General features: G+C 42.7%; 1 protein-coding gene across 1 annotated transcript in view; it reads right to left on the reverse strand.

Annotated features, from left to right (window-relative positions):
• TFRC (transferrin receptor) overlaps window positions 1-21,434 on the reverse strand; it is a 58,946-nt gene that overhangs the window by 25,353 nt on the left and 12,159 nt on the right. Inside the window, exon 3 of the mRNA XM_049629183.1 lies at window positions 5,592-5,611. The gene's annotated coding sequence lies outside the window, so the exon portion shown is untranslated. The remainder of the gene's footprint in view (window positions 1-5,591; window positions 5,612-21,434) is intronic.

Here is a 21,434-nt window from a genome sequence, read left to right on the forward strand (position 1 = left end):
CAGTACAGGCTAAGTTCACAACCATTACTTCACAAAAACATTCCATATTCTATCAAAGAAAAGTTAAAAGGTGCTATGCTGTAAGTCGATTTTTGGAAAATATTTCATATCGATGACAAAACGTTTTAAGTTCTAGATCTTGTGAAGTATACTAAATTTATGATAATCCAAAACAGAAAAAAGAAGAGCCAAGAAGTACTTTAAATAGACTAAACTTGAATTTTGCAGTAGACAACAACTTCTGGAAATCACCTTAAACGTCTTTGTCAGTAAGGTCAAACTCCCTAGCTCAGAGGCAACTGAATCAGCATCTAGTATTCCAACTCCTATCTAAGCCTGGAATAAAGATATCAGGTATCCATGTACTTTTGTAAGAGGACAACTACTTCCTACTTCAATCCTCTCACCGCACCCCCCAAAAAAGGGAGAAAGCAGAAACAATTAAGTTCCCTGCTTTACCCAAGGTCGCTACAAACAGAGGAAAAAACGTTGACCGAAAAAAGTCAAGTCACAAAATATTTTCTTACCCTACCCACTACATTAGAAAGCTATCCACTAGAAAGTGACACAATGGGCGTCTAAGACATTTGTCAATATAGCAAACCCTTTAACCATACTGCTAATTTCCTGAAAGGGAAAGCCAATTCTAATCTAAACAGCTTTCACTTGGCCTCTAGACCATAGCTTTCATAAAGTAGAAGTCTTATTTCTGAATCTCCCATCTTATAACAAGGAAAGCAATCAGAATATTCTTCGAGTCAGCACCTGCGGCATTCAAACAGCTTCTGCCTAGGGAAAACTGAGAACCCACACACAAAGCCAACGGCATCGCTGAAAGATCAGGTTGTGCCGGAGTTCAAACGCACGGCTTACAGAAGCTCACATCAAATTCCCAGGGCACACTCGTAACCGAGTGGAGGACAGCTCTGTCACTTTGAGCAGTGAGACCACGATCAGGGTAGGCGCCGAGAGAGCGTAGGGCTACAAGCTCAAGGTCACCCGCGCACCCCGACAGCAGTTCTTTGGGGAAACTTCCCGGAGTAGCCACGTGCTCCCAGCAGAGCCAGTCTACGCTGCGGCAGCGTGGCTCGCACTCCCGCGCCCGCGGCCTATGGCTGTCCCACGAGGTCCTGTATCTTTTAAGGACGAGCTAGTGAGGACAAGGGATCGGGGTGGCCTGAGGAACGGCCGGAAGCAGAATGGCGAGGCGCAGAGCGACAGCCGGGTACCCCTCATCCCGCCTTCAGTGCCTTAACGGAGAAACCATTCGCCGCCCGGCGAGACGAGAAGGGCGCAGAAAGGCAGAGAAGGGCAGCCCTTCTCCGCGCCGCGGCTCCACCTTGCTGCACCTGCAGCCCGCTCCCCGCGCCGCGGCGGCCCCTTCCAGTCCCGCACGCGGGCCCCGCTCCATCCCGCCCTCTCCTCCCGCCCCCCCCTGCGCCTCCCCGCGCCCCCTGCGGTCCCCCAATGCAGCTGGACAGCACCAAGGGGGCCCGCACCGGAGACCGCTCGCACCCGCCCAGCAGGCTGAGGGGAGGCCAGGAGGGTCGGCGAGATTCTAGCTTCGGCGCGTCACTCACACAGTCTCCCCCTCCGGCCGCTACCGCCCGAGCCGCTACAGGCCGAAGCTGAGGCTCTGTGGGGGATGTACGCCCCCAACCGGCTGTTTATAACCTGGCCCCGCCCTCTTCCGACCCCCCCCCCCAGGCTTTGCGTCACTTCCTTCCTCACGTACACCCCAGAGGTGCCCTGGAAATGGACTGCCTTGGGCGAGCCGTGAGCACGCACTGGGACAAGGGCGCTCGACTAGTGTGCGCGGAGGGGCGGGGAGGAGCGGGTTGGGGCGTGGTCGGAGGGAAAAGGCGCCAAGCCTGCAGGTGCCGGGAGGAGCCGTGGAACCCGCACTGGCTGCCTCCTCACCGCCTTCCGCCGCGTCCCGGGCCGCAGCCTTGATACCCGGAGCTCTCCGTCTAACCTTGACCGACCTCCAGGCCTTGCAGTACAAAGGGTGATGGTGTTGGCGTTTACTTTTACATCTTGGATACTTAACACTGAAATAATTCCTTAAAGTGTATGCCCTAGTTGGAATATTAGGTAGCCAATAAAGACATATTGTGAGTATATATTTTGCAGCCTCAGAAGTGCTTAGGATAAGCAAAAAGGAAAAAGAATTAAAAGCAGAATGCAAGTTTGTATTTAGGATGTGTAAAAAATGCACGTGGACCAAGACGGGCACAGTGCTTTGCATAATGTTTAATGCATGAGGGAATGAAAAGGAAAGCAGAAACAAGTGATTTATTAGGGGGGCATAATTGTAGATGAACTTTAATGTTCATTGCCATTATTGTTATTATAAGGTTGTGTAATGCATAACAAAATAGGATTCTTGTCACTTTTTAAACTCTTTCCAACAATCACACCCGCTCCCCGCCTCTAGTCGGTCCAGGCAAGAAGATTGGACAAGTTTACAAACAGGTACAAAGCGAGAAAACGGGCAGGGCCATAAAAGAGTCATAGATAAAGCGCTTTCCAGGTCCGAGCCCTGAGGGACAATGAACAATCCTTTAAAATGCAAATCCGTTTCCTGGCTTGGGCTCCGGCTCTTCCCCCAATTCTGCGCTAAATTTCAGGAAGTACCACGAGGTTTGCGCACCGCCCCCTTCCCTTTGCCCCCGTTCTTTAAAATCTCGCCCCAGAGAGGAATATTTTTAAATCTTATAAGCAGAAACATAGCTGCATTTTAGAGGGTCTACGCAGGAAAAAGTGAAATCGAGGAATGGGACGGATAGGGATTAGCTGTGGAGGGGCCGCCTTGAAATTCCGACAACGGGCCGGCTGAGTCCCTTCTCCCTTTCCTTGCCCTGTGGGATCTTAACAAACATGGCTAGAATCGAGGTGAAAATCTTACAGCCACATGGACAAACGGGCTAAGGATACCAAGGTTAGGAGGAACCTACGAAAATCCAAATTAAAAATTTTACATTCACTGGTACAGCAACTGTGGAAAACAGTATGGAGTTTCCTCAAAATTTAAAAATAGAACTACCCTGGGGCCAGTAATAGCACTGCTGGTGGTTACCAAAAGACACACACACACACACACACACACACACACACACACACACAAAATCAAAGGGATACATGCACCTCTATTTTATATAGCCAAACTATGCAAGGAATCCAAGCATCCATCCATAGATGAATGGATAAAGAAGACGTGGTGTACAGATAAAATGGAATATTATTTGGCCATAAAAAATAATAAAATCTTGCTATTTGCAATGACATGGATAGAGCTAGAGATGATAATGCTAAGCAAAATAAGTCAAAGAAAGACAAATACCATCTGACCTCACTCATATGTGGAATTTAAGAAATAAAATGAATGAGAAAAGAAAAAAAAAGACAAACCAAGAAACAGACTCTTAACTATAGAGAACAAACTAATGGTGACCAAAGGGGAGTCAGAGGGGGGATGGGAGAAGTAGGGAATGGGAATTAAAAAGTACACTTACCATAATGAAAAAAAAAATTTTTTTAAGGTAACCTGAAAAAATTTACAGTCACTAAAATGAAACAACCAAGAGGACACCACTTTAAACAGTATGTCAATTATATTTTTAATTTCATATCTTTTATTAGCAATAATGGACACTATGGAATTAAATTCCCTTTACTACCCCTTTCTCCCTAGAAGTTTTGCAGGCTCTCCCTCCTCTGCAATTTCAAGTAGATGAATATAAATTTGTCTTGCTTTGTTGCAGAATCTATACCCACTGAGAGGCAAGTTTGCTTTGTTTGGTATTCCATACAAATGGTCCAAAATCTTATTTTTTTAATCTGGTTTTCACTGTTGTCATTGAGGTTGCCATTATTACACAACATTAGCTCCCACTTCTGGAGACCCAATAATTTGGATGCTTGCAATGACATCAGCTTTTCATCATCTTTATTTAAACTATCTGGCCTAACTGAAATGCCTATTATTCAAGGTCCAATCTTCTTCAGACGTAAGAGACCTTAGAACTGAAATTCTTGCAGTTTGGGGAAAGGAAAATTTTTTCCTCCATCCTAGACAATTGCGGCTTTTATGCCATGCTGAGCTAAGGAATGGGAGACGGGCCTGGGGCTTTAAATGGGAAGAGGATATTTCACAGGACTATAAGAAGAGCAGGTGTTAGGTAATTAAATGTTTGCCCTGCCATACAGATGGGTCATTCAGACAAAATTCATCTCTCTTAGTAATGCTTACTGAAAATGGGATTAAAATACCTGCCTTGCAGATTTTCTGTGTGTTTAAATGAGATACGACAGGCGCAAGCTCCTAAAAACACACAGTAAACTGGCACATAATAGACTTTGGTCAGCGTTGGTGGAGTCAGCCTGGGTGGGATGGAGCAGAGTCAGGCAGAAAAGTAACATGGACGATGTCTGCAGACTAGTGTAGGATTTTAGGTCAGTGAAGAGGAAGAAATGAGGCTTTCAGCCTAGGAGAATGATTTGCGCAAAGATTCTGAAGTGACAACGAGCCTGTGGCATGCCAATGTTAAAAGACCCTAGTCTACAGAAATACCTGACAGCTACATCAGGGGAATTACTGGTGGAGAAAAGGGTACAGGAGTCATCAGCTATAAAATTCTCTCCCTCTCCCTTTTTTCTTCACCTGGAGATGAAAGCAGAAGTCTTGCTATTTGGTGAAGGAGAAATTGCAGGAAAAAACCAAGCCAGAAGAGCCACTGACATAGTGAAAAGGCATCCCAGCCTAGAAGTCAGCAACTGGTCTCAGAGCTGTTACCGATTGTGGTGTAGAAACATGGGTTTAATGGCTCCATGTATCAGTTTCCCCATTGGCCACATGGAGATAACACCCTTTTATTTCCTTCGCCAGTGAATTAAAAAGTAGGAAAGTTCCTTAAACCACACGGTTATACAGATATAATGTGCAGCTAGTTCAGAGCCCAAGCCACTTGAGTAAATGTGGCCAGAGTGGGGAAAAGCCTGGAAATGGGAAAGTTCTAAGCAACTATTACTTAAGAAAAGGAAAGTTGTCTTTAACGGCTTTCAATGTCCTGATTACAGAAAAAAAAAAAAGACTCTGGTAATGGCTGAGAAGAAAAGGTAATTAATTGCCATTATTATTAACATTTACTGTAGTAGTGTAGTGCGTCAGACAAAGACTCACAAGCAGATATGAAACAAATCTATACCTCTGAAAAGACAGGGGACACAGAAGACAAATGGGGAAACAGAATTTATACTTAAAAGATAACAAGGATGCAAATGTTAAATACAAGCAAAAATAAAAGCAAGCTGGGGTCTATGACAGCAAAATGTCCAGATCCGAAAAGATACATAAGGCTCGGATGTGCCCACTAGGACATACCTGTAGTTCTCTAAATCCTGCTCCAAATTATATGCCTATGTAGATTCTAGTTAATCTTTCTGTTTAACTGTTTTTAATAACCTATTTTTAATAGAAATGTACAATTGCATGTAGACACATTCTCCTCTCTAACTCAGGCACAGATGCAGCAAGAGGGAACTTTGGCTGCTTGTCCCATAAGATCAAAGTCAAAATGTACACCTCTTACCTTAGTTATAGACCAGGAACCTAGGAAGAAAAAAAAAAAAAAAAAAAAGGTGAGTAGAGGAGGGGGAAAGGCATCATAAACCCAAAGGTACAAGAGGATACAAATTGGAGGTGGGAGGTTCTTCATTTTAGTACTTTGTTCCTTACATTTAAAAACATTAATCTTTTTGGGGGAACCTGGGTGGCTCAGTCAGTTGAGTGTTGGACTTTGGCTCAGATCACGATCTCACAGCTTGTGAGCTCAAGCCCGCATCAGTCTTGCTGCCATCAGCGCAGAGCCTGCTTTGGATCCTGTGCCTGGCTCTGTCTCTGCCCTCCCCCACTCACTCTTTCTCAAAAATTAATTAATTAACTAATTAATTAATCTGTTTATGTTATGTATATTTTATCAAAATTTTAAAAAACACATTAATATGCCAACTCACTAACAGAGTTCCTTCTGGTGTCGTATCTATGGTCCAAATGGTCTCTTAGGGTCAAAAAATTTTTTAGTTTTTTTAGATTCAATTTATTTATTTATTTATTTTATTTAAGAGAGAGAGAGAGAGAGAGAGAGAGAAAGTGGGGGAGAGGGGCAGAGGGAAGGAGACAGAGAATCTTAAGCAGGCCCCATGCTCCGTGCAGAGCCCAGTGTGGGGTCCATCCCACGACCCTGGGATCATGACTTGAGCCAAAATTAAGAGGCAGACACACCCAACTGACTGAGCCACCCAGGCACCCCAGGATCAAATATTTTTGATGGCACTCGATGCTAAAACTTTGGGTAAAATTTTATTTCACAACTCCGTACACATGTGTGTGTATATGTTTGTGTGTATATGTGTGTTTATGTGTGTGTGTTCACAAGAAACAAGAGTTTTATGAAATAATACCTTTGCTATGTACAAAACACTATGGAGCTTTCCGTTTAATTTTTGAAATGTTGATTTCAACCCATTAAATTGATATCTCAATGGGCTGTGACCTGTGTTTGAAAACCACAGTCGGAGGCCATCTCCTGTCTCAGAGCACAAGTCTTGTTAGTGAACAGGACAAATGACTTGCTCAAAGTTAAATTTCAACTCCCAAGGTTTTTCCCTGTTACTTTGCCCACTGTTTCAACTTTCTACCACCCCATACTTCTGCAAATATTGATTGAGGTTTTATGAGTTAGAAAACACCCATAAACTATTTTCAAATGCTTTCAAATCCTGGCACGCACTTTGGCCAATCACAGCAGAGCTCTGCCTGTCCCACAGTAGGTGTTCATAGCAACCACCACAGAAGCCACCCTAACCCACATTCAGCCCCGACCACATCTCCTATTTGACAAACTGTATCCATTTTCTTTACCTTGGAATCCTAAGCCTAGGGCAATCACTTTAGGACCAGAGTCATAAAATAAAAATGTGGAGCTCTGCACATTGGAACAGGATGCATTCCAGAGAATGGAGGTAGATTGTCAGCTCACATATTTGAGGCTGGTACTATTTTCCATTTTATTTTTCATTTTTTTTTTCTTTAAAAATGTACTTGGGAACCTTCAGTTTCCTGTCCTAATTCTGCTGACTAAATCATTTTTTGTTTCCCCTGTACTAAAAGGAAGCTTACACAGGAGAACATAGAGTAAGAGCAATAGCCAGGTTACTATGGAAAAGTTTGCTCCTGTTTTATAGCAAGTGGCAAAAGTTACTCAGGGCAAGGAAAGAAGAATTAATAAGAATTAATTAAGAATTCAGAATGATTAATTTTTAAATTGATTATAAGGATATTTATGCCCATTTGCCAGTGTTCTTGGCTGGAGTTTTGAGCAAGGTATAAGGTTCTATTTAGTTTCATCTGGGCAAAATAGAACTTCGAGCTTGGAGGGAACTTTAACTCCTGTACCATCCCTGGCCTATAACAGATGTTTGATAAATGTGTATTGAATTAATTGAACAAAATCCCTCTGCTTCATACCATCAAGTGATTACCCAGCTTCTCCTTAACCTTTCCAATGAGAGCAAATCTGTCACTTCCCAAAGCAGAGAGCTTTGGATAGTTCAGATGGTTAGAAAGCTTTTACTTGTATTAAACTGAATTGTCGCTCCCTCTACTTTCTCCATTTGCTATTGCTTGAAGAGTGCTCTCATGTCCACAGCTGTCTTCTCTTCTTCAGATTAAATATCCTAATCCCTTCCCAGGACTAACACAGGACACAATTCCACATCTCCCCCACCCACTGGTCACTTCTGGAAGCGTGGTTTGACCAGTCTAGGTGGAACAGCGTCACGTTCCTCTGTCCTAGAGGCTACAGCCTTTACAAATGCCATCTGTCTGCCACCCCATTCACTACCTTACCAATCACTGCACACTGTCAACTCATGTTGACCTTTCAACAGGGTTTAATGGGAACAGATTGGCCACTGGAGCAGAGAGACCTGAGTTGAAAATCTAGTTTTGCCATGTACTTGCTGATTGTACGAGTAGCCCACATTTCTCTCATTTCCATGGATAATGTGATATCCATACATTGTTGCAGTCTGATACACTGTACACAGACTGTCTGTCCCAGTATATCACCAGTCTAGTCAGCTCATGATGGAAAGGAGTGTAGCCTGCTTGCATCGGGGAGTGTCCTCGCCATCAGCACCGAATGATAACAGAACAATCGCTGCTAGGATTTACTGAGCATCTACTGGGCACTGGGAACAACTCTAATCCTTTTACAGTATTAGGATTAGTTCATGTGATCCTCATAATGATCCTTAGAAATAACAATTAACATTATCCCTGTTTTCTAGGTGTAAAAACTAGGATTCTACAGAAGTTAAAGAATTTGCCCCAGGTCGTAATGGCTAATAAGTGGTGATAAGCAGAATTCAAACCTAGGCAAACTAGCTTCTGAACCCAGCTCTAAACAACTCCACTTTACTATCTCTTTACGAATCTAATCATGGCACAGCTGACTGTATACATACAGTCTTCTCCCCAAGGCAGAATCTTTGCTAAAGAGGTTCACAGACTGTCCAAGTAGGACAATTTGAGAAGATCCAATATTTGGGGGTCTGGGGAATCCATTTAGTTTTCATTTCAGCTTTAATTGCATTTCAAAATTTGGATTCGTATTCATGTTGAGGAGGAAATCTCAGATCACTCTAAACACAAGATCTTGTAGTATAACTGATGCTCCAGAAATGTTTAACAGAATTGCGGTGCGCTCATATTTGTCCTTGCAAGATCCTGATTTCCTTAAATTCTCCCAATGTATGCTACCTTTGATAAGGAGAGTTACTGAATGAAAAGAATCATATTAACTTTGTTTCCAAAATATCAGCACATCTGTTTAGTGTTTCTTATTTTCATCTTCCTCCTTTGGACATCTGTACTTTGCAATTCTTTCACTCCTGTTGGGAGTTTCTCTTCCTCCATGGCGGACATCTGGCATCTTAAACAAGAACACTTATGGTAAACTGTATGCCATGTGGCCAAACATTGCCTAAAGAGGCCTTTGAAAGAACACTGTGACGTGCTTGGTGGCTGCTGATGTGAACAGGGAAAATGAACATATGTGTCCAGAAGACACTTGCAAACAGATGATTAAATCTAACTCCCAAGTCAGCACATCCAGTGTTCGGGAAAAATACCGTATCATCAGAAACTTTTTGGTTTCTTCAGCTTAATATAGACAAGCAGACAAGTGTTCCCTTGGTTTGGAAAATGATTGTGATGAAATTTTTATTTCTCATACATGGAAATGTGGTCAAGGAGGCAACTTTTTGGTGGCTACATCTGTGAGGGCTGGCCCAGTTTGCCCCGGTTCATGTCACACAGTCTCTTAAATGGTAGGGAAGCTGTGTCCCAGAGCCAGGGTTCTAGAGCGACTAACATTCACTGAGCCCAGACCCCATCCAGGTGCTGGGTGGGGTGCTTCTACTGTGTCACACACAGTATCTTAGCCTCCCAACAATCCCGTGAAATAGGCACCATACCCATTTTATAGGTGAACGAATGGAAGCGCAAAGAATACAAAACAATTGACTTCAAGTGCCACGCTTTTTCAGTGGTATAGCCTAGCTTCAGATCTTTGAGATCTTCTATCTGAAAACCACCTTTCACTACATCTTAAGTTGGAATTTTGAAACACTGTCCAACAGGCAGATGGTTGAAGCTCTGTGCCCAGAGTAGAGTAACTTACTCCAGCCTGGACCTTATAACCATACTCATCTTAGGAAGGTTTGAGTCCAATTTGTAACGGAATTTGATGTCACCGGCACAAAATAAAAGACCCTAAGATATAAAGACAAGCTCACTAGGTGCAGTGTGCCTGGAATAACAATCTCTCAGAACATTTCCCAGAAGTAGCCTATGCTACAGTGAGATTTTGAATTTGCTTAACTGATGACATGAAGGTCCACAGCCCACAACCAGGTAAGCAGAAAGCAGCCAAGCTAAAATGTAGTCATGATAAACCACTTTTTTTTTTTTCCTTTATTTTGAGAGACAGAGAAGGACAGAGCCTGAGCAGGGAGGGGCAGAGAGAGAAGGACACTCAGAATCGGAAGCAGGCTCCAGGCTCTGAGCTGTCCGCACAGAGCCCTATGAGGGGCTCAAACTCACGAACGGCGAGATTATGACCTGAGCCGAAGTCAGACACCCAACCAACTGAGCCACCCAGACGCCCCTTGATAAACCACTTCTAAACCTCATAAGATTACCCTTCTGAGACTGGATTCAAACAAAGAAGCATCTGAAGGGACCCACTGGCTTGTGTAATGAAGTCCAACACAGGACTCAAATGTAAGCAGTGGCAGCTCCAAAGGGAAAGAGAATCCAGGGAACAGGAGGCATTCCTGCTGAGCCCAGTGCTTTCCGCATTAACGGAGGGAGATCCCAGGTCCACCCTTAACTTTACTAAGGAAAAGGCAGGTTCCCTGCAGGTGTTGAGGTTGAATCAAACTGAAGTGGATTTTGAGATCCACATGGAGCCTGGACGCTAGCCTGGGGCTTCTTAAGCTATATTGTGCATGCGAGTCTCCTGGGGGTCTGTTAAAATGCAGATTCTGACTCAGAAGTTCCCCGTGGGGGCCTGTGACTTGACTCCGCATTTCTAACAAGCTCCCTGGTGATTCCCAGGTTGCTTCAGAGCACATTTGAGTAGATTGTAGAGGAAAGAGGTTTTCATTAGCCTGCTTCTCCAGCACGCCCCACAGGGAGGGCACACTGTGTGGCCAGCTGACTTGAAAGTGGTTTCTGCTTGGCAGCTGTTTTCTGTAACTGTAGCAGCTTCTATTCTACCAAGCTTTTCCGTGGACAAGGGCAATTCCTGGGGCGATCACAGCTTAAATAAAACAGCCCTTAAGACCATTCAGCTCCTTTGCTGGAACTCCACAATTGCCAAACAACCCACTCATCCTAATTCTTGAGGCTTTTCCCTCCTGAGAGGATGTTAGACTCCAGTATGAAGATTCAGCCTTGCCAGCAGCCCTCTTGCTCTGCACAGAGTAATGAAGACAGCTGATGAATCAGTGTTTTGTGCCGTTGGGTAGCAGATTTCTTAATGACCATAGGGGAACTGATAAAAATTGAGTTTCTGAAACTGAATTAGAGGAATGACCTATTGTGAACTTCACGGAGTTACTCCAGGAAAGAGCAGCTGGATAGCCAGTCCCTGCAGACTCTGCCCGGGAACACCACCCTCTCCTGCAGACCCAGCCAGGGCTGGAACAAGGGTAGGATTTTTCGAAAATGATCAAACACCACCACAAATACCCCACCCCCATCTTTCAAACAAACAAACAAAAACTCTTAGCTTTACTATATCACTCCTCCCTGCCCGCCCTGCCAGCCCAATCACACACTCACAAGAGATGAAACAAACCACAGCGTGCGCATTTGGGAATCTAATTTTGGAGTCTAGTTAAAGGTTGGCTGTAGTGGGGGCACCAGCCTTGACCTGCTTCCTTTTATTCACCCGATTTAGCAAGAGGGAGGTGGCCTCTGTGTCAGGACTCTCACACTTGGAGCTGTGGAGGACTGGTACGGGCATAGTGCAGGTGGCATTGTTGGGCCTTGCCTGGGAATGGGCTCTCAAGACTATCCTTTCTGCCCCAGGGTAGCCTAGACCTGAGGTGTCCCTGGCCCACCAAGGCCCTTCCCTAGAGACCGAGCCTTGGGTGAGTCTCTGATTCTGCCCCTGAGGACCTCAGACACTGAGCCGCAGCCGCTGTTTCAGCCTGTCTGGATATCTCTGTGCAATTAGCTCCTGGAAGGCCCGCCCTTGCCCTGACCCATTTCTCTCTGGCTGCTTAGCACTGGGCTGGGTCATGAATAGCCCTAAACCAGCATCCTGTCTGAGTGGCAGCAGGCACCAATCTGGGCTTGTGTGCAAGATCCCTCTGCAAGAGAGACTATATAACATCGTCCTGTTTGTAAGCCTGAGCTGCTTTGGGGCCATCTGTCAAGTCCCTACTGCTTGTCTGAGGCATACCTCTGATTTTCCCTGTGTACACAGAATAGAGAGAGTCAGTCTGTGAATGGGTAGGCCTTTATGGGTTCACATTCCCATTCATCTTATCTTATTTATGGTGTATTTAATGTTTATGGAGGATCTACTGTGTGTCAGGCACTGTGCCAATAAACAGCTGCTTCAGAATGCTTCCCTTGAGGGGCACCTGGGTAGCTCTGACTTCAACTCAGGTCATGATCTCACGGTTCATGGGTTCGAGCCCCACATTAGGCTCTCTACTGTCAGCACAGAGTCTGTTTCAGATTCTCTGTCCCCCCCCCCACCCCCCGCAAAAATAAATAAACATTTAAAAGAAAGAAAGAAAAAAAGAAGGCTTCCCTTGAGTTCTCTTTGATCACTCATCTATCTTCCACCAGCCTATTATTCTACTTCTGCAGCATCAAAAGCCTTTGAAACATTAAGAGGAACATCCTTGTTTCATATTTGCGTATCACTTAAAACAGAAAAATGGTCAGCACAGTGGATCTATAGAAGTGCTTCATCATTATCTAATTTCTAAGAAGATTTATAAAACAAGGGGGGCAACAGATATGCAAATGTCATGAATTATCTGAGAGAAGGTACGTGATGAGTTGAAGGTTAGCTACCCACATGTTCACATCTGGACCTCTACAATGAGATTCCTTCTGCTCACTGTACAAATACCAATTTGTGTCCTTATTCTCTCTAAGTGCCAGATCTTTATTCCCAGGTGCCTGTGGACACCTCCACCTGGATAACCCACTCAAATCCAACCTGTCCCAGAGAGAACCCAACATCCTCCTCCCCAAAGCTGGGGCTTCTGCCTCCTGTCTTCCCTGCTCCAGAACACTGTGTTTTACAGATTTAGGGCAGTTCTGGGGACTCTCCCCAGAGCCACCTGGTGGGTGCTCAATAAGTGTTTATTGAAGGGCACTCCTTTGGCATCGGTTTGTTCCTGGGCTCAGACAAAACCAGCCTGTTCATTGGATGACTTCTCCAAACAAGTTGCCCTGAATTAGAGATAATCACAAAATGGGTGTTGCTGGTGAAAATCATAGAAAAGATTCCAGCACCTCCATCTTTGTTTTTGTTTGTTGTCAGAGCTCACTCTTGGGAGAGTTTCAAGTTTCCACAAGGAAGGAAAAGAGATATTGACACGTCCTGCTTTGAAACCTCAGCATGTCACCCCAAATCACTGTCCTGGAAGAAGAGCAAGGACTTCACCTTGGCCCGGCTCCATGATATCTGGCCTGTGTCGAGTGATGGTTTCTAACCTGTGAGGAGGAGGCTGAGACACTCCAAATAAAACTGTGTTTCTGGAAGTTGTTTGATATGTACATAAGTGTGTAGAAAATGGTCAAGAGGGAGATGCACCACACTAACAGGTAATAATGGGGGAAACTGAGTGTGGGGGCTAGGCAGAAACTCTGTACTGTCTTCATAGTGTTGTTATAAATCCAAAACTTTTCTAAAAAACAAAGTCTGTTTGAAAAGAAAAAAAAGTTCAGGGGGGAAAAAACAAATGAAAAAGCAGATTGTGAAAAATTCAGGAATTGCATAATAAATGCAAAAGCTGAAACTCAAGGCAACATGTGCTTGCCAGGGACCTGTTAGACAAGGACTTCTGAGGGTTCAGAGGAGGGAAGACTGGCCAGGAGGAAGTAGGGGGCCTCCTGGAGGTAACAAGGCCTGGGGTATCCGGAAGGTTCCATCTGGGCAGGCCGTGAGCATTTTGATACCCCACAGCCAAAGCACAGAAGGTATTCAAGAGCCCGCAGACAAAAAGAAGGCACCTTTGGGGGCGCCTGGGTGGCGCAGTCGGTTAAGCGTCCGACTTCAGCCAGGTCACGATCTCGCGGTCCGTGAGTTCGAGCCCCGCGTCAGGCTCCGGGCTGATGGCCCGGAGCCTGGAGCCTGTTTCCGATTCTGTGTCTCCCTCTCTCTCTGCCCCTCCCCCGTTCATGCTCTGTCTCTCTCTGTCCCAAAAATAAATAAAAAATGTTGAAAAAAAAATTTAAAAAAAAAATAAATAAAAAAAAAAAAAAAAAAAAGAAGGCACCTTTGGAACCAAAAAACTCAGACTGAAATCTCATCTTAAGATAAGTGTCTTAGAGATACGTACTTATCTCCAGGTATCTTAAGTTCTCCAAACCCCAATCATATCTCTTCTCTCTAAAATGCTATAAAATAGTGCTCATCTCACAGGTTTGAGTGAGATAATGCAGTAAAGTGTTTAGAATGGTGTGGACACCTTAGAGGGGCATCAACTGTATCAGCTGTTGCTGATGCTATTGTCAAAACTTTAGGTCAGAATGACTCCTAAACTCACTGAAGCCCAGATTCTTCTCCCCAAACTTCTCACTCTCAGCTTCCATTCAGATCAGACCCCAATTGTTCTCCCCTCCTGACTTTCTAGACCGACTTCCTTCATCTTTCTCTATTTCAGGCCCAGGGGGCCCTTCATCCACTTCTGCCATGGGCTCCTTCCCTCTTCCCCAGATAATTTCTTATTCATATTCTTTTTCTTTTTAATTTGAGAGAGAGAGAGAGAGAGAGAGAGAGAGAGAGAGAATGCAAGCAGGGGAGAGAGGCAGAGGGAGAAAGAGAGAGAATGTTAAGCAGGCTCCACGCTCAGTGTAGAGCCTGACACGGGGCTCGATCCCACAACCTGGGATCATGACCCAAGCCAAAATCAAGAGTTGGACACTTAACCAACTGAGCCACCCAGGCACCCCAATAAATTATTATTCTTTTTGTCTTTCCTGTTCACTGATCATCCTGACCCCCTTTCCCCAAATGTGTCCTAGTACCTGTCAGTCCTACTGAGTCTCATTAAAGCCAGGACTCCTGATGCTATAGTTATTTGCTCCTATCACAGTTGTATCTTAAGATTCATCTCCAGTTAGAATTCAAAGATAATAAGAAAGGGACCATCTTATCCTAAGATATTCAACCCAAATTATACTTTTCCTACTATCAACAACAAAATAAAAAAGGCTAACGAAAGTATTGGTTTTAGAAATATAATATCTGTAGTTCCCTATAGCATGGTACCATCTGGATTATTGGAAAGGGGTGCAAAATATACATGGCCTGGAGGAAATCTCACATGAGAGGTTGGGATTATCAGTTTAGCAAAGAAAGAACCTTTCCTCTCTGCAACTATAGTCCTTTACGGTTAGCAGAATGAGATGTCCTTGGACGTCTGGTGCTTATAAGTTTACCCATTGGCAAAGAGATTGATAACATTAATCAAAGGGTCTGTATCTCCCTCCCAGGCACACCCTTACTTTCCTGTGGTTTCCAACGGCTTTAGATCCATCAGAGCAGTAAAGAGCAAGATTAATAGAGGGCCGTAAATTTAGATTTGGAGTCATTTTAGTTGAAAAGTCCTCTGTCATAGTGTGTAAGAATTCTCATTCATTGCTGGTGGAAATACAAAATGGTAGAGCCACTCTGGAAGACAGACTGGCCATTTCTTATAAAGTTACATATAGTTTTCCCATTCAATATGGCAATCACAGGCATTTACTTAACAGATTTGAAAACTTATGGACACAAAAATCCACACATGAACGTTTACAGCAGTTTTATTCATAATCTGCAAAAATTGGAAGCAACCAAGATAGTCCTCAAAAGGTGAAGGTATGAAAAAAAAAAACTCCAGTACACCCATACAATGGAATACTATTCCGAAATAAAAAGGAATGAGCTATTAATTCATGCAACATACAAAACATTGCTAAATGAAACATATATTGCTAAGTGAAAAGAGCCAATCTTAAAAGGTTATTCCATTTATATAACATTCTGCAAAAGGTAAAATTATAGAAATATAAAACATATCAGTCGTTGACAGGAGTGTGGGGAGTGGAGAGGGCTGAATAGATGAACTGCATTTTAGGGCAGTAAAACTGTTCTGTATGTTACATGAGACTGCATTTTTCAAACACACAGAACTTTATAGCACAAGGAATCAACCTCAATGTAAAAAAAATTAGGTCAGGGAAATCCCAGAGTAGAATGTAGACTATGATAAAAGAATCTGTTATTAAAATATATGATAATAATTTAACTGAAGAGAGTGGATGTTGACCTAAATGACTTTGGAAATGAGTGGAGATTGTAAGACCAAAGGCAAAAGGAACTGTACCTGAGCACTATACTTTAATTGATAAAGTTATTTCCTATGCAGATATGGGTTAACAATCCTGAAACCACTATACGCATATACTGGGATTAAACAAATAAGTAAATGGGTGCAGATAATGGGAGCCAAATTTACTACTCTTGAATGTATGAAGTTACAGATGAGCAAGGGGAAAGGCTAGAATGAATTATGTGATACTAGATTGGAGTTGGAGATATCAGTATGAACCTGTGTTTAGCTTAATATAGTCACAGATGGATATAATACAGTAACAGTTATGGATGTATGTGTATGCACAGATTAGTATACACATATAAAAACAATAAAGTTAATCAAGCCACAATTTGTCCTTTGAAAAGATAATCAAGATTGACAAAATTTTAGCTAAACTGACCAAATTAAAAGAGAGAAAAAACTCACTCAAAATATGAAAATCAAGAGTGAGAGAACATCACTACCAACATTACAGAAATAAGAGAGATTATAAAATAATACTAGGAATAGCTGTATGCCAACAAATTAGACAATTTAGATGAAATGGGCAAATTCCTAGAAAGACACAAACTATGGATACTGACTGAAGACGAAATAGAAATTTATATAAACTTATAACAAGAAATTGAAATAGAAATTTTATAACTCCATACAAATAAAAGCTCAGGCCCATATAGCTTCACAGGTGAGTTCTAACATATATTTAAGGAAGAAAGAGTAACAATTCTTCACAAACTCTTCCAAAAAATAAAGGCAGGGGGAACACTTTCGAACTCACTCTATGAGGTTAGTATTACCCTCAAACCAAAACCAAACACTTTATAGGAAAAAAACAGGGCAATATCTCCCGTGAATATAGATGTAAAAATTTTCAACAAAATACTTGAAACCTGAAATGAGCAACATATAAAAAGGATTATACACCATGACCAAACAGGATTTATCCCAGGAGTACAAGGTTGGTTTAATATCTGAAAATCAATTAATATAATATACTATAACAATAGAATAGAAGACCAAAACCACATGATCATCTCAATAGATCCAGAAAGATTTGACAAGATTCAACACCCTTTCATTGTAAAAACACTCAACAGGAGCGCCTGGATGGCTCAGTGGGTTAAGCGTCTGACATCAGCTCAGGTTATGATCTCACGGTTTGTGAGTTCAAGCCCCATGTCGGGCTCTGTGCTGGCAGCTCAGAACCTGAAACCTGCTTCAGATTCTCTGTCTCCCTCTCTTTCTGCCCCTCCCCTGCTCGCACTCTGTCTCTGTCTCAAAATAAATAAACATTGACCTGATAAAGAACACTTATTAAAAAACCACAGCTAACATTATACTTAGTGCTGAAACACTGAATGTCTTCCCCTAAGATCAGGAACAAGACAAAGATGCCTACTGTCACTACTTGTATTCAACACGTGCTGGAGGTTCTAGCTAATGGAACTTGGCAAGAAAAAATAAATAAATAAAAAGTATCCAGATTGAAAAGGAAGAAGTGAAACTATCTCCCACTTGTAATTAATAAGATTCTGTAGATAGAAAATCCTAATGAATCCACTAAAAAGCTATTAGCATATACATATATATTTCTTAGTTCTGTCCACTGAGAGAGCCTGGAAGTAACAACACCCAGGTACAGTGAGGACACCCAGTGCCCAGATCTTGGTTTCCAATACCATTCCTCAATAAAAAGAAACTAAGCTCCTTGGAGAAATGGCTGGGGCATGGAATATACAACATAAATACGAAACATCTGTTAGTGCCAGAAAGTAAGGAAGTACTCAAAGAAAAACATACAAGGGTATGTCCATGGCAACCGAAAGAGCTCCCAATAGCCAAAACTGGAACAATGTCCAGCAACAAAATAAATAGCATAATAATACTGGCTTATAACTCAAAGTATAAAATAAATACCCACAAGATCCTACTGATACCAATAAATGATTGACTAAATAAATAAGTAGAAAAAAGACAGAAGAATTCCAAGCAATATATGTAGATATTATTTCATTAAGGACATAGAGAATAACTTCCTACCCCTAAAGGATAGGGTGTGCATAGTGACTTTCTTCCAAAGGATACCATATGAAAGGGGGAGAAAAAAGAAAACTTTACATATAATACCTCAACTAGGTGATCAAGGTCAACATCCACAGTGAAAAGTCATGTTGATAGTACCATTGATATGATGTGATCAAATGGCACTTTATTCCTATGGTTTTCCTCCCCAAAACCCATAACCCCAGTCTAATCATGAGGAAAACATCAGATAAATTCCAACTGAAGGGCATTCTACAAAATACTTAACCAGAACTCCTCAAAACTGTCAAGTTCACTAAAAACAAGAAAAGTCTGAGAAACTCTTGCATTCTAGAGGAGCCTAACGAGACATGGTAACTATATGTATGTGGAATCCTGGATGAAATCCCGGAACAGAAATGGAATATACAAAAAACCAAGAAATCCAAATTTAAGTATGGACTTCAGTTAAGAATAATGTATCAGGGTGTCTGGCTGGCTCCATTGGTAGAGCATGAGATTCTTGATCTCAGGGTTATGAGTTCAAGCCCCACACAGGATGTAGAGCTTACTTAAAAAAAAAATGTATCAACTTTGGTTCATATGATAAATATGATAGTGTATAGTAGCAATGTAAGATAACAATAGGAGAAACTGGGTGTGAAGTATAACTTTCTGTATTATCCTTGTAACTTTTCTGTAAATAAAAAAAAAATTAAAGTAGAAAGTTTATTTAAAAAAAATAATATGGTTGAAGGTGAGCAAAACGTATAAACTTCTAGTTATAAATAAATAAGTCCTGGGGATGTAATGTACAGCATGGTGACTATGGTTAATAATACTATATTGCATAAAGTTGCTAAAACATGCACACACACACATATACATACATATACACATAGTTGTTGGCAAGGAATAGAAAGAAAAAATCCCAGAAAGTGAATAGCAGATAGGTTTTAAAACTTTTTTCTTTTTCATTAAATGTTTCTTAATGAATGTGTATTACTTTGAACATTAAAAAAAAAAAACCTGTCATTTTTTCCAGCTTTACTGAGGTATAGCTGATAATTCGAAATGGTATATATTATAAGAGATTATTTAATATACATATACATTGTGAAATAGTTACCACAGTTAAACCACTTAGCATCTCTCTCACCTCCCATAGTTACCGTTTCCTTTTCTTTTTGTGGCGAGAATACTTAAGATCTACCCTCTCAGCGAATTTCAAGTACCTAAAACAATCTCATTAACCATAGTCATATTGTTGTATATTAGATCTCCAGAGCGTATTCATCTCGCAGAATTGAAATTCTGTACCCCTTGACCAACATCTTCCTGTTTCCCTCTCCCACATTTTTGTAACCATGGAAAAAGAAAGTAATTATTTAAAAACAAACCCCAGCTTTCTCACTTCTATATTATATCCACTTCTATTACATAATAAGAGGCATATCTTTCTCTTATGCTGATCACGATGCAGACAAGAGATTCGTGCCAAAAGCTGACTCATGCTGAGCACATACAATGTGCCATGCATTGTGCGTACATCAATTCTCCTTATCAACCCAATGAGGTGGGCACTCATGTAAGCATTGTGCCCATTTTACAGCTGAGAAAACTTAGAGTGGTTAGGGATTTGCCCCACTAGGAAGGTGTACAGCTAGAATTTGAACCCAGGTCAACTGACTCCAGAACCCATGATGGCCTGGGCTAGGATGAAGCACAAGGCCTGAGGGCTGGCTGGTTGTCTCGTTGGCTAATACTCAAGGTTCAGAGTAGTGGCAGGAGGATAGGCTAGCAGGTTCTGAGCATCTCTGCCTGGCAGCCACACAGGCCACAGTGCTCTTGGGGCTTCCCAGTGCCCCCCCCACAAGCCCCCCACCACAGCACAACCAACGTGGAGTGATGGGGCTGGGGTGGAGCCTTTCCTTGCCTCCTCAGCAGAAAGCCCCCTTCTTCCAAAGACAGAGAGTGCGGGGAGGCCAGGCCATTGCTGACAGGGTCTCTGCATTGCACTATGTTCACGTGTGTGGGTTGGTGCTCCCTGGAGCTGTGTGACTCGGAGGTCTGGTGGCTGGTAGCACCGTCTATGAGATAAGAGAAGGGACTGTGGTCTCGGCAACCTAGATTTGGACAGGGTAAGTAGACGCCAGCTCCCCAGCCATGGAATCACCCCATGCCCCCAGTATGTGTGCAGCAATAGCTTCCCTATGGCAATGGGTCTAAGCCCATGACCCAAAGCAGCCCGAGACTTACAACGGTCTTGGAGAGAGCTAAGAAAGCAATCCCATTCAAGCACCCTCATAAGCCCTGGGAAGGCCAAGTTGACAATAATGACAAAGACTACCCAGAGCTCTGCCTTGGGACCGCACTGTGGACATCTCAAGTCTTCACTAAATTCTTCTTTAGCATCACACCACTGCCTTCATTGAGGGACAATAATGAAAAGTCCCAAGAATCTCAATATTGATTGAACTTGTCATAGGAGTGATTAAGAAAGATGGCCTTCACCACATCACAAACAGTGTCTGTCTTTGGGGGCTCTGGGGATTTTTCTAGGGCTTCAGTACCAGAAGAGGCTGAACTTCTTCTGATCAACTGGGTTGTTTTACTTTTGACACAGTTTTTAATTACCTTTTTTTTTTTTAACGTTATTCATTTTTGAGAGACAGAGACAGAGTGTGAGTTGGGGAGGGGTAGACAGAGAGAGAGGGAGACACAGAATCTGAAGCAGGCTCCAGGCTCTGAGCCGTCAGCCCAGAGCCCGACGTGGGGCTCAAACTCACAGACCGTGAGATCGTGACCTGAGCTGAAGTCGGACGCTCAACTGACTGAGCCACCCAGGCGTCCCTTAATTACTTTTTTTTTTTACACAATATACACAATACACACATACAATGTACAAAATACACATTACTTACAATATACACATGCAAAAGTGAGTAAACCTTGAGTGTATGACTTTTAAAATGTCCTTATGTACTTGAGCCCAAGTAATCAGCTCCTGATTCACAGCGTGGAAAAATGCCAGCTCTCAGGAACCTCCCACTTGCCACCTCTCAGTCAATACCCTGCCCACAATGGTAACTGCTGTTCTGACTTCTTTCATCATGGCTTTGCTTTTCCTGCAGAGGTTCTGCTGGGAATCTTGTTCCTGATTGTGTTTCTTTCTCTGCTGTAGCCCCAGGGAGTTAGAATCAATTCTGGGGCACCATTCCAGCACCGTG

Source organism: Panthera uncia, chromosome C2 (genome assembly GCF_023721935.1).
Source record: "Panthera uncia isolate 11264 chromosome C2, Puncia_PCG_1.0, whole genome shotgun sequence".
Classification (NCBI taxonomy): domain Eukaryota; kingdom Metazoa; phylum Chordata; class Mammalia; order Carnivora; family Felidae; genus Panthera; species Panthera uncia.